Source organism: Gopherus evgoodei, chromosome 7 (genome assembly GCF_007399415.2).
Source record: "Gopherus evgoodei ecotype Sinaloan lineage chromosome 7, rGopEvg1_v1.p, whole genome shotgun sequence".
Classification (NCBI taxonomy): Eukaryota; Metazoa; Chordata; order Testudines; family Testudinidae; genus Gopherus; species Gopherus evgoodei.
In genome coordinates this window covers 64,376,323-64,389,730 of record NC_044328.1, presented here as the reverse complement: position 1 = coordinate 64,389,730, position 13,408 = coordinate 64,376,323, and the positions used below count along the sequence as shown (strand labels likewise).

The 13,408-nt window shown below is 38.9% G+C and overlaps 1 protein-coding gene across 1 annotated transcript in view; it reads left to right on the top strand.

The window, feature by feature from the left end:
• LRMDA (leucine rich melanocyte differentiation associated) overlaps positions 1 to 13,408 on the top strand; it is a 992,983-nt gene that overhangs the window by 847,333 nt on the left and 132,242 nt on the right. The gene's annotated exons all lie outside the window — the stretch shown is intronic.

Below are 13,408 nucleotides of genomic sequence, written 5' to 3'. Positions count from 1 at the left end.
AGATGGCAAACTTTGCTCTAAGGCCTTCTGAACGCATTACTGCTGCATCGGCATTTAGTGAGAACACTGTGCTTTTCAAGCAGTTGATGAGAAAACCATACCTGTCAAGACTACAGATTTTAACTCATATTAAACAGGATTTAGAGGTAGTCCACTGGGAAAGCAAATAAATCTATGGAATAATAACATTTAGCGATTTAAAAAAATGTAAAGAGATTAGAGTACTTAAATATTGCTAAGTAGATGATTACATGCAGCGCTGGTGATTTTGAAAGAATTTGTAAATTCTAATATTTGTGAAGAGAGAGTTATTTTGCAATTTAACAATTTAGGGCTACAATTTAAAAATGTTAACACATTTATATTGCAATAAAAAAGGATTCTGTTCTGTTTTCCAACATTAAAAGGGGATCAGTGTGCAATTTCCCTTTTTACCGATCCTTAGAACTTAAACCACCTTGGGCTAATTCTCAGATTCCTTCGGCATTTTTAGAGAAGCAAAGTTCTGAAAACAGGCAAAGGGCTGTTGCTGCCATAAAGAGAGCATTCCAAGCCACTTCACCTTTGTTCCAGAAAGGAAAGAACATAGAAAACCTTGTAACACTCTGCAGCCAGAAACAAGTATAGGAATAGCCATATAAATTCCCCTAGGTGCTCATTGGATTCCAAAACCTTTTTTGAAATTATAACTCTTTTCCCAATGGGATTGATGTAAAGTAACTAGATACCCCTGTTGAATAGATACACTCATGCTCTGTAAAGACTACTTAAATCAAGACCAGTCTTATATTTAGGAACTGACCCTAAGTTGGGTTCCCATATATCTCTGGGTACTGAAACTGACTTAGCCTCTTCTTCTGGTTATTGAGAGACTGAACAATGTGCGTCAGCCCAGTACTACTTGATGCTTCCAAGGAAGGTGAAAGAGCTTACTTGAATCTGACTGTGCCAGACTTTTTCTGAAGATCAACAGAAAGTGAAGCAAATTGAAGGTGTTAAAACTCTCTTCATGTCTGTCATTCATGATGTGCAGTAACTATCATTTCTGGTAAAAAGGCACTGAACCAAAATGCTGGATCTCAGTGTGCCCCAGACATGGTAAAAATTGGAGCCCGTTGAGATGTATTATTGTGGCCTGAGCCCATCTTTAATTTCTCGATAAATGCCGTTGTGTTCTGATTGGAATCCTGCTGTTGGTTTAGCTGGTTAAGTTACATTATGAAAAAAAAAATTGGAAAATTCAAGAAATATCGTCAAGAACAAGCAAACATTGCAATTGCCTAACAGTGAAAGAGATTATTTTAAACTAGATCAATATATTTCAGACTAGCAATTCAGGTGAAATGCATTACAGATTAAGACCCTAATTTATGGATCAATTTCTCTTGTAATCCAGTTCTCTTTGGCTGTGTCTGGCAGCAGGAGCACGTCTTTATATGTCTGCACATTTGGAACTAGGTGAGATGTTGAGTCCCATTGCCTTCTATGGGATGTGAGGGAAAGAGGGAAGTGGTAGCCCAAAAATCTCTAGTTTTACCCTCTTTGCTGTTCATCTCTGTGAACAAGAAGGGAGAAGAATTCTGCTATTAGAAATAAACACAACAGTGATTTTCCTTGTCACTTTTTGGTAGGGAGTGCATTTTGAATTTATAACCTAACACACACACAATTATGCAATTCATTCCCCCCAATCCTCCTCACTTTGCATAGTAAACATGTCCGCTGCAATTTTTCTTGATGTTTAACCATAACTATGCCTACAGTGGGTGGGAAGAGAGCATGTTGTTTAAAAAAAGGGGTAAAACTGGCCCCAAAACTGGCTCATTCCAACAAGCAACATGTATATAGTCTCAAGAAAATAGTTAAGAATCCTTTCCAGAATGCCAGCTGCTATGAATAAAGTTTGGAACAACATGGTAGCAGGATTTACTGGACCACTTAACTAGTTCTTGAAAACTAAGAAAAGTTGTCTAAGCTCACAAACTTAAAGGAAGCTTAATTAGAGTTAATGGAGAGACCTCCAATTAAAAAAAACCAACAACCTGTAAACACACCATTTTTGATCCACACTTCCAAAGGTTTTCTCATCTTGAATGGTCTCAATCTCATGTGAAATGGTTGAATCAGCTGTTACCTGTAGAATTTTAGGACCTCAAGAGGTCATCTAGTCTAGTCCCTTGCACTCATGGCAGGACTAAGTATTATCTAGACCATCCCTAACAGGTGTTTGTCTAAGCTGCTCTTTAAAATCTCCAATCATGGAGATTCCACAACCTGCCTAGGCAATTTATTCCAGTGCTTAATATGCAGATATTGGCACCTTTCAGAAATACTTTTCAACCCAAACTGAAAGGGAGAATGGCCATGAGTTTGTGAGCACTTTTTATTCATCCCTGGAGGGTCTTTCTTGCCAGAGTCTAAACTGCTGGCAAACAGCTCAGTGCTCGCAGTAAATTAATTCTTCTTTGGAGCTGGGAGGAAGAGCAGCAACACTGGAATGCATTGGACTGTCAAAGTTTTACATGAACAATTTTCCCTGTATTTTATTTATTTTTCTTATTGGAACAAAGGCAGCAAGCTGTGCTCAGGCTACACAGTGTAGCTTTTCATCTTCATATTTTACACTCAAGAACTCATCATAGTATTTCCAGGATTGATTTAATCTTCTCAGGATGATCCCATGTCTTGGATGCCCTCCTTGCAGGGATTTTACTAGTTCCAGAATCATTTCCAGGGTCCAAAAAATATCACAGTTCAATGTTCTATCACAATGTAATGACGTGGGAGTACAAACACCATGATATTACATCAAAATACTGTGATACCTTAGTTGCCCTGCTTATGAAGACAGTGCTGTATGTAGTTCAAATTTACCCCCTTCCTGAACTTCAGCCTAAGCTTTCTCCAAAGTTTGTCTGTGTCATGGTATAATTCCCCACTCTGAACCTTAGCGTCCAAAAGATGGAGTACCAGCATGAATTCCTCTAAGCTCAATTACCAGCTTAGAACCTGTAGCGCTGCCACAAACCAGGAATTCCAGTGCCTGGTACACTCTGGTCCCCACAAAACCTTGCCCGGGAACCCCCAAGACCCAGACCCTCTGGATCTTAACACAAGGAAAGTAAACCCTTTCCCTCACCGTTGCCTCTCCCAGGCTTCCCCTCCCTGGGTTACCCTGGAAGATCACTGTGTGATTCAAACTCCTTGAATCACAAAACAGAGAGGACAATTCACCTTCCTCCCTCCTTCTCTTTCCCCCTCCCAGACTCTTCCTGAGAGAAAGTAATCCTGGCACAGAGAGAAATCAGCCTCTCTCCCTCTTCCCTCCTTTCTCCCCACCAATTCCCTGGTGAATCCAGACCCAGTCTCCTGGGGTCTCACAAGAATAAAAAAACAATTAGGTTCTTAAACAAGAAAAGCTTTTAATTAAAGAAAGAAAAAACACTAAAAATTATCTTTGTAAATTTTTAAAAAAATGGAATAGGTACAGGTCTTTCAGCTATAGACACTGGGAACACCCTCCCAGCCTAAGTATACAAGTACAAATTAAAATCTTTTCAGCAAAATACCAGTTTGAACTCCTTTCAGCCAAATACACATTTGAACTTCTTCCAACCAAATACACATTTGCAAATAAAGAAAACAACCATAAGCCTAACTCGCTTTATCTACCTAGTGCTCACTAGTCTGAACTTATAAGAGCCTGTATTGGAGAGATTGGAGAGAAACCTGGTTGCACGTCTGATCCCTCTGAGCCCCCAGAGTGAACAACCACCAAAACTAATAGCACAGCACAAAAACTTCCCTCCCTCAAGATTTGAAAGTATCCTGTCCTCTGGTCAGGTGACAGCCAGGCTTACTGAACTTGTTAACCCTTTACAGTCAAAGAGATATAAAGTACTTCTGTGCTATTAACTTTTCTTATCTGTTTATGACAGTCTGTTAGTAGGATTTTCCTTGTAGGACCGTCTTTGTCTCAGACCCTAATTCCCTCTGCCTGATTGAAGTACCAATCGCCCTAGTGTTCTGGTTGGAATCTAACTGAAACCATCTGTTTATGTGGCTCAGCAGTACTGTCTATATAGGATTTTAAACATCTCATAACAAAGTGGCTCAACAGAAGAGCTTAGTACCCCTACTCTGCCATCCTGTTGGACTAACTTTCAAAAGTAGTAACTCTATACTCCAGCCTCATGATTGATTTTTGTTTCCTACACTGTGATTTCAAGCTCCTCAGGTTAGTTATTCAGCTACATTAGACTAATATTCTATTTCTCAGTACCTTTGTTCACACACGTCACTTCCAAACCTGTATTAAATATTAATTAATACGTATTCCAAATAACTCAGAGTTGTGTAAAACATTAGTAGTTCTTTTTAAACTCATGAAAATTATCTGGTAAACTAAAAGCCCCCAAATTTGATGGCATTCCCCTTTTTAAAAATTCCACTGTTTATGCTGTGCCAGACTTCAGATTTTTGCTATGTTGTGTGGGCATGAAGAAAATACACAAAGAAAAAATTACATTTATGTTCTGAGTAACAGAAATACTCTTTTTCTTTAAACACATAGGTATGAAAGGTTAATTGTTAGCAGAATCCTTCGAGGGTTTCATGTGTGAAGACCCTATTACCTTCATGTTCCACATCTTTAGCTAAATTAGATCACATAAGAGATCTTAAAATAGTTTTTTTAATTAATATATAATTAGAACTATGCAGTGTAGTTGTAGCCATGTTGGTCTCAGGATATTAAAAAGACAAGATAGGTGAGGTAATATCTTTTATTGGACTAACTTCTGTTGGTGAGAGAGACAAGCTTTCAGTCTGAGATCCTATTATTATTTGTCCCATGCCACTTGGTCTCCAGTAACATTTTATGAAGGACTTCTTTCCTTACCATCTTGTCTCTGGGGAAAAAATACTGAAAATTCCAATTTCCCCAGAGATGTGTCTCTGTAGTGTCCTCTCACTGGAGACTTACATAAATTAAGTTCACTGCCTCCAAAGAGAGAGAGCATGCATCAACTTGTCAGTGTAGCTGAAAATTCTCACTTTACATCAATAAGATAGCACTGAGGTAGTTTACAGTAAAACTAATAATGAGTTTATTAACAAAGAACATTGAGACTAAGCCAGAGGAAGAGAGCCAGTAAGGCTTCCTGAAGTGCAGATTCTGTCCCCTGGCATGATCGCTCAACTGTCTTCTCCGCTGTGTTAGCTTGATTGATTTGTTTACCTTATATGTAAATGTACTGTCATTGTCTCCTCCACCCCCCTTCCTGTAATCAAGCCAGACAGGCAAGTAAATACATGTTCCTTTATGTAGGGCAGGCTTGTTGTATGCACTGCCTTCCAAAAACATTTTAAGAACATATTTCCAGCACACACATTTAACTCTTTATGCACAACCTGAACATACTTTATGTAAACATTTTCACGACCAGCCTATTTCCAGTTTATATATGATATCTTATGTGAGACCTTTTAGATACATAATATGACAATACTGTGTTGGAAGTAATAAATGTGTCAGGCCTGATGTGAGTTGCAGCATGGTGGACTCTCTGCCAGTTGGCACTGAAGGGATTCCCAGAGTCACAGCAGTCCATATAATGATCCTTGCTTCTAATGAAATGTTCTACCTTCTATGATTTGTTTTCAACTCTGACAGCAGAAAGCACTTCATGTGCATGTACTGGCAGACATTAATAATGACATGGGAAAGGACAACATACAAAGAATGGTGTAAGTCATCAATTCCCGCCTGGAGACAGAATTTAGTGGGAAATATTCTACCAAGACACACACATGTTTTTGAGAAGGCTTCCACTGTATGAAACCGGAATAGGGAACTCTGAAAATTAGTCCAGTCAGGCACTGTAATTGACTAGTGGTCATGGAGTCGCACTCTTTGTGGTCATTATGTTGTGCTCCATTCTCGGAATGTTGAGTTTCATTTTTTTTTTTAAAAGCACAGGAAGTGTGTAGAAAGGATAAAGCATTCAAAATCCATTTGCAAATATTAGGGCTTCCTCTAGGAGGTGAGACATCTCTTGTTACTGGAAATTTAGCAGTCCCTTTGACTGCCTTGCAATCATCATGCCATCCAGACATGCTAGTATCTATGTTCTAAAGGAAGAGTTAATTACCTTCATTGCATATGTATTTATTTAAAAAATATACTTACATAGTATCTATCCGCAGGTACCTGGTTACTTTATAAAGGTTAACAACAACAATAGCTAAATTAAAACTGGGCTCAGAAGGAATCTTCCACTTTGACTACAGAAGGGGCAGCAAAAAAGTTATAATTTATACCTGGTCAGATGAGGTGACTTGAAAAGAAGCCCTTTGCACTGAGCCATGAAGAGCGCTTGAGAGGCTCCTGTGGATTATTCAGGAAGGGAGTTATAGCTGTGAGGTTACTGAACCAACAGGTTTGTTTGGGACCTGAGCTAGATGAAACCTTGGGAATGGGCAGAAGTAGCTTTGGAGGGAGAGCACGGGAAACACAGAGTAGGTCTAGATTGCTAACGTCAGTAATCTGGATTTTTAAAGTGTGTAATTAACAGGACTGTAGGACAGTGTCACCTTGGACCTAGATTATTAATGGTTATTCCATCAGTAAGACCTTTAATTAAATGTATTGTCTCACCAACAACCAGAGCAGATCACAGAGTGGTAGGTGTTATTGATTCCCTGGCAGCTATATCAAGGAAGAGTCAAGCAGTCTCATTCTGCAACTGTTGCAGTTTCTTGATCAATTTCAAGGGAAACTTAATTAAAAACAAATTACAATAATTTATCCTAGAAGAGATGAAGGCATGAATGACAAAAGTGAGTTCAGCATTAGAGGAAGACGTTTTCTGGGTTCTACAGAAAAATCTAATTTTTAAAATAAGCTTCTGTTGGGCTAGAGAGAGTGTAAAAATGGGGTGATTGGCAATCCAAAAAATACCTTCCACTGGTAACTCTCTCTAGTCCAATGGAAGCTTATTTTAAAAATAAGTATTTTCAAGTCATTTGACTGTAAGTGGGACTATTTGTATGAGTAAAGATAAATGTCTTAAAGATTGGGGCCTAGATTGTAAAACGATGTCTTTTTCTAAAATGGTAAGAGACATAAAATTGACTTTAAAGTATCCCTTTATAATAAATGTTAAACTATAAGGGTGTTCGTTTTTTAAGATTTTCTAGGGATATACAAATAACACTGAAAAGTCACACTCTTCTTAAATCAAAGACATAAAAAAGAGAAGGAAATCAGTTTGCATGAAAACTTGCTTCCGGAAAGATAATTATCCTGTTTATATTATCATTACAATCTTCTCTGTTATTATTATTGACACAGTTGTTAGGTGCTCATCCCATTTTCCAGCCAGAGGCTTATTTTAAGTTTTAAATTGATTGCTGCGAATGTCAGAGAATAATTTACATAGCAACTTATCATAATTAGTTATAGTTTGCAGTCTCCTTAATGTGAACTACACTTTATGCTTAGCAATTGATTTCTTCTATATCTCTGTATGAAGCAGCTTAATGCGTGCCATCCAAAAGAAATCTGTATATAGTTTTTATCATTTAGTTAACCTGACGGATCATAAAATAAACTTTAACAGAAACTATAAATAGGGAGTATTGGCTTTAACTCATTTAATAAATCAAAAAGAGATGAATAAGTGGATAAAATATATGGAAGTTCCATGCCTGGCAGAGATATTATGAAAATAGAGAGAAGTTTGCTATATTGGCTTGTATGAAAGCAAGCAAGGCACTTCATAGAGCATCCAGCATTTCTGTTTTTTAAATTGGGTCGTATATTCTAGTTGGTAATGCAATATAGAGTGAAGCAGCATGTCACAAGTTACTGGTCAAAGTGGCAACAAGACCCCCTGAATATAGAAATAATGATTAGCTAGTATAGTATAAGTGAAATAACTACAACTCTGAATTGGGCATGGGGGCAGTGGCAGTCAAAATGATCATGTTTTGGAGCAAGGTCACTGTGAAATTTTATGTTGAATATCAGGAAATACTTCCCAACAGCAAGTTGCATTAGGATCCAGAATTATTTCCCACTCTATTGTTGGCACTATTGATAACAAGACTGGAATAAGCAGTTCAAGGTGAAAGTCCTGTCTGCACTGTTATGCACAGAGTTTATTACATACACATCCTGATGGTTCTGGCAAGTTGCTGCGTTGCACCAGTTGAGAACAAGGTGATGACACTGATGGTTATGTCCAACATGCAGAAAAAGATACTTTTACAGAAGGTTTTAGAGCTGAAAGGCCAGTCATGAATGAGGTTGGAAGGTGTGAACTGGAAGAATTTAAGAAACCTAAATTTTACCATGCTGACTCTTGCTGAAGGAAGAATTGCAAAGGACCATTCAAGATGGAAATCCATTCTACATGCCACTATGGCTACATCATAGCCATATGAATCTACTGCTGCTGTTGCTTGATGGTTCTGGTGTTTTGGTTGGTGGCATGCTGTCTAGAGAGGCTTGTGATCATGAGTGTCAACCTCAGGTCAGGCTATCAAGAAGCAGGGCAAAAACTACAAATTGGTTGTATGTTTATTATTTGATTTCACCAACCCAGTAACAAGCGTGAACCCCTAAAGTGCTGTAACAGTTGTACCACGGAGACACAGACAGTCCCCTTGGCATTCCAGTCTATCTTGCGACCCAGCCAAGCTTGGCTTTGTGATCGATGGTTGCTGTACACCAAAAATCACAATAATATTCAGATTACTCTCAGGCAAAACAGCTGGGAACTCCTTGCATATGCTTAGAAATCTTCATCCCTCAGAAGTCAAGCAGCAAAAAAATAAGTTTTCTATGACAGTTGTTTTTATTCCTGTCTCCCAGCATTCAATCTGTGATGGGATGAGAGACTGAGATGTACCCTCTTCAAGGTTGCAGCAATCAGTGAAGTCCGTCCACAATGGCTTGTCTAATTCCTTTTGCTGGGGAGGACATAACACCTCTTCTGGTGAACTGGTATTTCACACTTGGTAATGCTTCTCCCCTGACTGTTGGGAATTTACACTCTTAGCAAACATCTTTATAGTTACAGAGCAAACATTTAAACATCCCATTATAACATGGGATACAGAAATTATAAGTAGGATTAATGAATGCAGTATTCTACAAGCATCCCATAAAGTCTAAACACATTCTTAAAATGCTAGTATCTATTTTAACTAAACTAGCCCTCAGGTAAGCTGGACTGGTTTCTAGCTATGCATTTGTCAGTGTTCATTGAGGCCTGGGGTCTTGGCATGAGCTGGCATCTGTCTAGGTTTGGAATTGAGATGCTGGATGTCAGAGGATGTGGAAGGGTACACAAACACACAGGAAGGGATGGGAGAGAAGGTGATGGTGAGAAGGAATGGAGAGATGAGGGTGGAGTGAAGGGGGAGGTATGGTTAGACTAACTTGGTGGCAGGGACTTAGCAAAATAAATTAAAAGAGGTCAATTGGTGGTAGTGGTAATGGTACTTAGCTCCATTAGAGAGTGGTCAAAGCAACCTAAGTCCCTGCAATGCAGATAAAGTTAGAAGATGGCTTCAGGAGATTAGGGAACTCTGTGTTGTAGGGGGGAACAGGAACTTCTTGTGCTCTTGCTGCTGCTGCTTAAGAGGGACTTTTCTGAGGAAGGGTCATTTAACAGTATACCATTGGATGATTCCTATTGCTGCAGTTGATGTTCATGTAGGAAGAGTGAGCCACTATTCCCTGTGCCAAGGAGTGGCTTATTACTGGGGATCTCATGAAAAGGCATAGTGTGTGGCAGCTGCCACTGAAATGGAGACTGCTCTGGAATAGCGGTGGCCTTTAGTGGGACAAATTTGCCTTACTTGTAAAGTGATGAGTCAGTTTCAGTGTCCATGTGGTTTGCTGTAACGCACAGAGACTTTATCAAAAGTGGAATAAATTGCAGTTGGTTTTGATTTTGACTCTGACTAATATGGTTCAAGAAATACATTTTGGGGGTCATTGGATTCATGTTCTTGTCACTTACAGAGTCAACAATTTCTTTTCTGTGCTTTCAAGCAGGCCTGGCTCCAGGCTACAGCGCGCCAAGCGTGTACTTGGGACAGCATGCCGTGGGGGGCACTCTGCCGGTTGCTGGGAGAGCGGCAGGCGGCTCCACCAGAGCTGCGGGACCAGCTGACCATCCGCAGAAATGCCTGCGGGAGGTCCACCGGAGCCGCCGGACCGGTGGGCGGCAGAGCGCCCCCCACGGGGTGCCGCTGTGCTTGGGGCGGCGAAATTGCTAGAGCCGGTCCTGCCTTCAAGGGAATGTTGGTTTTGAATCAGAATACTGTAGATTAAAATTTCAGCATAAAAGCATTCCACTATCTTGTGTATTACATTGATGAGAGCAACCAGTCATGTGGAACTAGGGATGGGTGAACGAGCCTGACATTTTATGTAAACTGACTCCAAGCTTTGCTCAAAACATGCATAAAACCTTTTCTGAGGTTCAGAAAAATTGAGTTAATACTTTTTAAATAAGAAAATATTTTTTTTATTTTGAGAGTCTGATCTGCATTGCTTGGTTTGAACCAGAAGTTCGAAATCCATGGGCAGGAGAAAACTGTTTGTGTGTTGTTGAGCAGGCTGACCAGAAGGAGGAAATAGCTCTGTGGTAGCTTTTGTGATGGATAAAGAAGAGATCTTAGGCCTTGAAGAAGACTGTGTAAGAGGAGAAGAGAAGTAATTAAGTACCTAAAATGTCAAGAATGAGTTTTAAAACTTTTGTTTGGGATTTTCAAAGAAGTATAAGGAGTCAGGTGCCCAAGTCTCATTCATATTCAGTGAGTGTTGGATGACTAGCATCCTTAGGTTACTTTAAAAATACCATCTTTTATTTTCAAATTACATTTAGAGGTTTATTTTAGCAAAGTTCAACATTGCCTGATTAAGCTATTCAAAGCATGCCTGAACCTCTTTATAGTTTACCCAATATCTCCATAACTTCTGAGTTTTTATCATGACTTTCCCAAAATTCACCAAAACCATCTCACAAACCTAGCTGCCAGTCACCACTATCAGATTAGAGAGAAAATGAATAATGGGGAAATAGCTGAGGCTGCAAAAGCTTAAATGGAACACAAAGCTTCAGATTTTTCAAGACAGCTCATTTTGTCATGAAAGTATCAAGAAACCATGAAAATGCTCAGTCTCCCAACACCAAGTCTATAAAATGACAGAAAGTTGTGGAAAGGTTGGCTCCAACAAAGTAAACCTATATTAAAATTAGCTTTAGGTTTGCAGGAGCCTTAGAAATTTGGTGTGTACACAATTGGCAATCAAAAAAAAATTGGCCAGTAAACCAGACATTTGGCTCTATAATAATGACCTTTTTAGAACAAACAAGTCCAGTCATGCTATTTTTTGTAACCATGGTATGCCAGCTCCCTCAGAGGAATGGGCTTCAAAGCACAAGTACTGCTGTGTACAGTCATACTCCTGAGAGTTCCCGTGTTTAGTTAGCGCTCCAGTCTAGCCTGTTTTAGCACTAGTCCTCCAGTTTTATCATGCAGGCATTTTTACAGCCTCACTGGAACAAATAAACAAACATCTGGAATCATGTGGGATATTTAATTAAAAAGTTTATTTGGCCAAAAATGGTAAAATCATGAAATATTGCCTGTCTCTGAGCTTAGAAAGGCCAAATGATGAAGCTATTGGCTACATACAGTTTTACAGTGTATTGAAATTCTTAGATGTGCACCCCTGCTATAGTCCGCCTCTCTATTTTGATTCATAACCATTAATGAATGTTCAGCATACAGATTGTAACCCTTGTTTAAATGGAATTTGAAACAGGGTGTGGTTTTCATACTGTTTTAATAATACATAGACACATGCAACTATTTTAATGCAGTATGTACTGTTCTGTAATGCAGAGAAAGAGTTAGTCTTGAAACCGTTAATGGCAAAAGTCATATCTCCCATCTGCAGTGCAGGTTCTTGTTTTGCATTTATTCTGTGCACTGAGCTTTCCCTGATGTCAATATGAATTCCATGTGCCAAACAATGGCAAAACATGCACTTGATGGTAATGGGGATGGAGGTGGGAAAATAAGCTGGATGAACTCTTGTCTTACAAGCAGGTCATGAAACTAGAGGTTGTATTTTTGCAAGGAGATTCTTGCACATATGAAAGATGAGTAGTTCTTGCACACTTAACCTTCAACAAAGTTTTTCTCCAAGAGAACTGTCATGCAAGTACAGCCACAGAAAGGGAAAAACAGAAGCTTGTCCCCTTAACGTTTTGATATTTTTTTGATGTCTGTTTCCTTGCTTCCCTCTAGACCTATCTATCCTTCCAAAACTGGGCTGTTAACTTGCCAAGGTTGGCACCAGGCCAGTCTAAACCCAGGGGTGGGAAGGGTTTGTCCCACACGCAGTGAGCAGTGACCCTGGTGTATAGCTAACACAATTGGCCAAAAACAAACATTGCCACTAAGGTGTGTACTAAAGTCCAGGCAAACATGCTTTTTTTAAATTTATTTAAAAATTATGAACATTTGGAAATAAAGATTTCTAATGGAAGTATTAAATCTTTTAATATAGTGATAATTCAAGTAAGATGCTTTAGCATGTGAATATGTATTTTAAATGCAAAATCTATTTAATGAAATATTAAGATTAGGAATTTACATGCACTTTTATAATATATTATCATTTTTACAATTCTGCTCCGAAGGCTCAGTCAGGATCAGAGTCAGAGTGTGCTAGGTGATTTACAAACACAGAGATTTACTCTCACTGAATTGCCCTTACTCCATGAATATCCCCATTGACCACATTGGGATTTCTTGTGGAATAAGGTGCCGTGCGAAATTAACAGCGTGATCAAAATCTGCCACATGACAAAAGATAGTCCATGCACCAAATCAGGAAATAAAAAGTTTAAGGTTGTTGCACTAATGTTAGTGAAAGCAGTTGTATAATATGTGATTGTGGTTTACTTAACAAATTGAAGTCTTCCATAAGCATAGTTATAGGAGAGACTCAATGTTTATCATAGATGTGACCTCTTGCTGGGTGTAACAGGTGGACAAATAAAATCCTAAGATACTGGATAATTGCCTGTGTAAATGTGCCATTAAGCAACCAGGTACTTACTTTGCATGCACAGGATTTTTGAAGTGCAGCATGCATTCATATTTTTGTCACCTTACTCATTCCATGCATTTCTGAACATTTAGCCCTTTCCTCCTCCCCACCACCCAAACAAAAAAGTACTTCTGCATCTTCACATTATTCATGATTCTATTGTAAAATTAAAATAAATTGGATTTTTCCATTTTTGGCTTCCATACTCTGTGGGAGTCACATTCTGGTTTCATGCTTACCAACAGGATTCTAATGTAGCCTCTG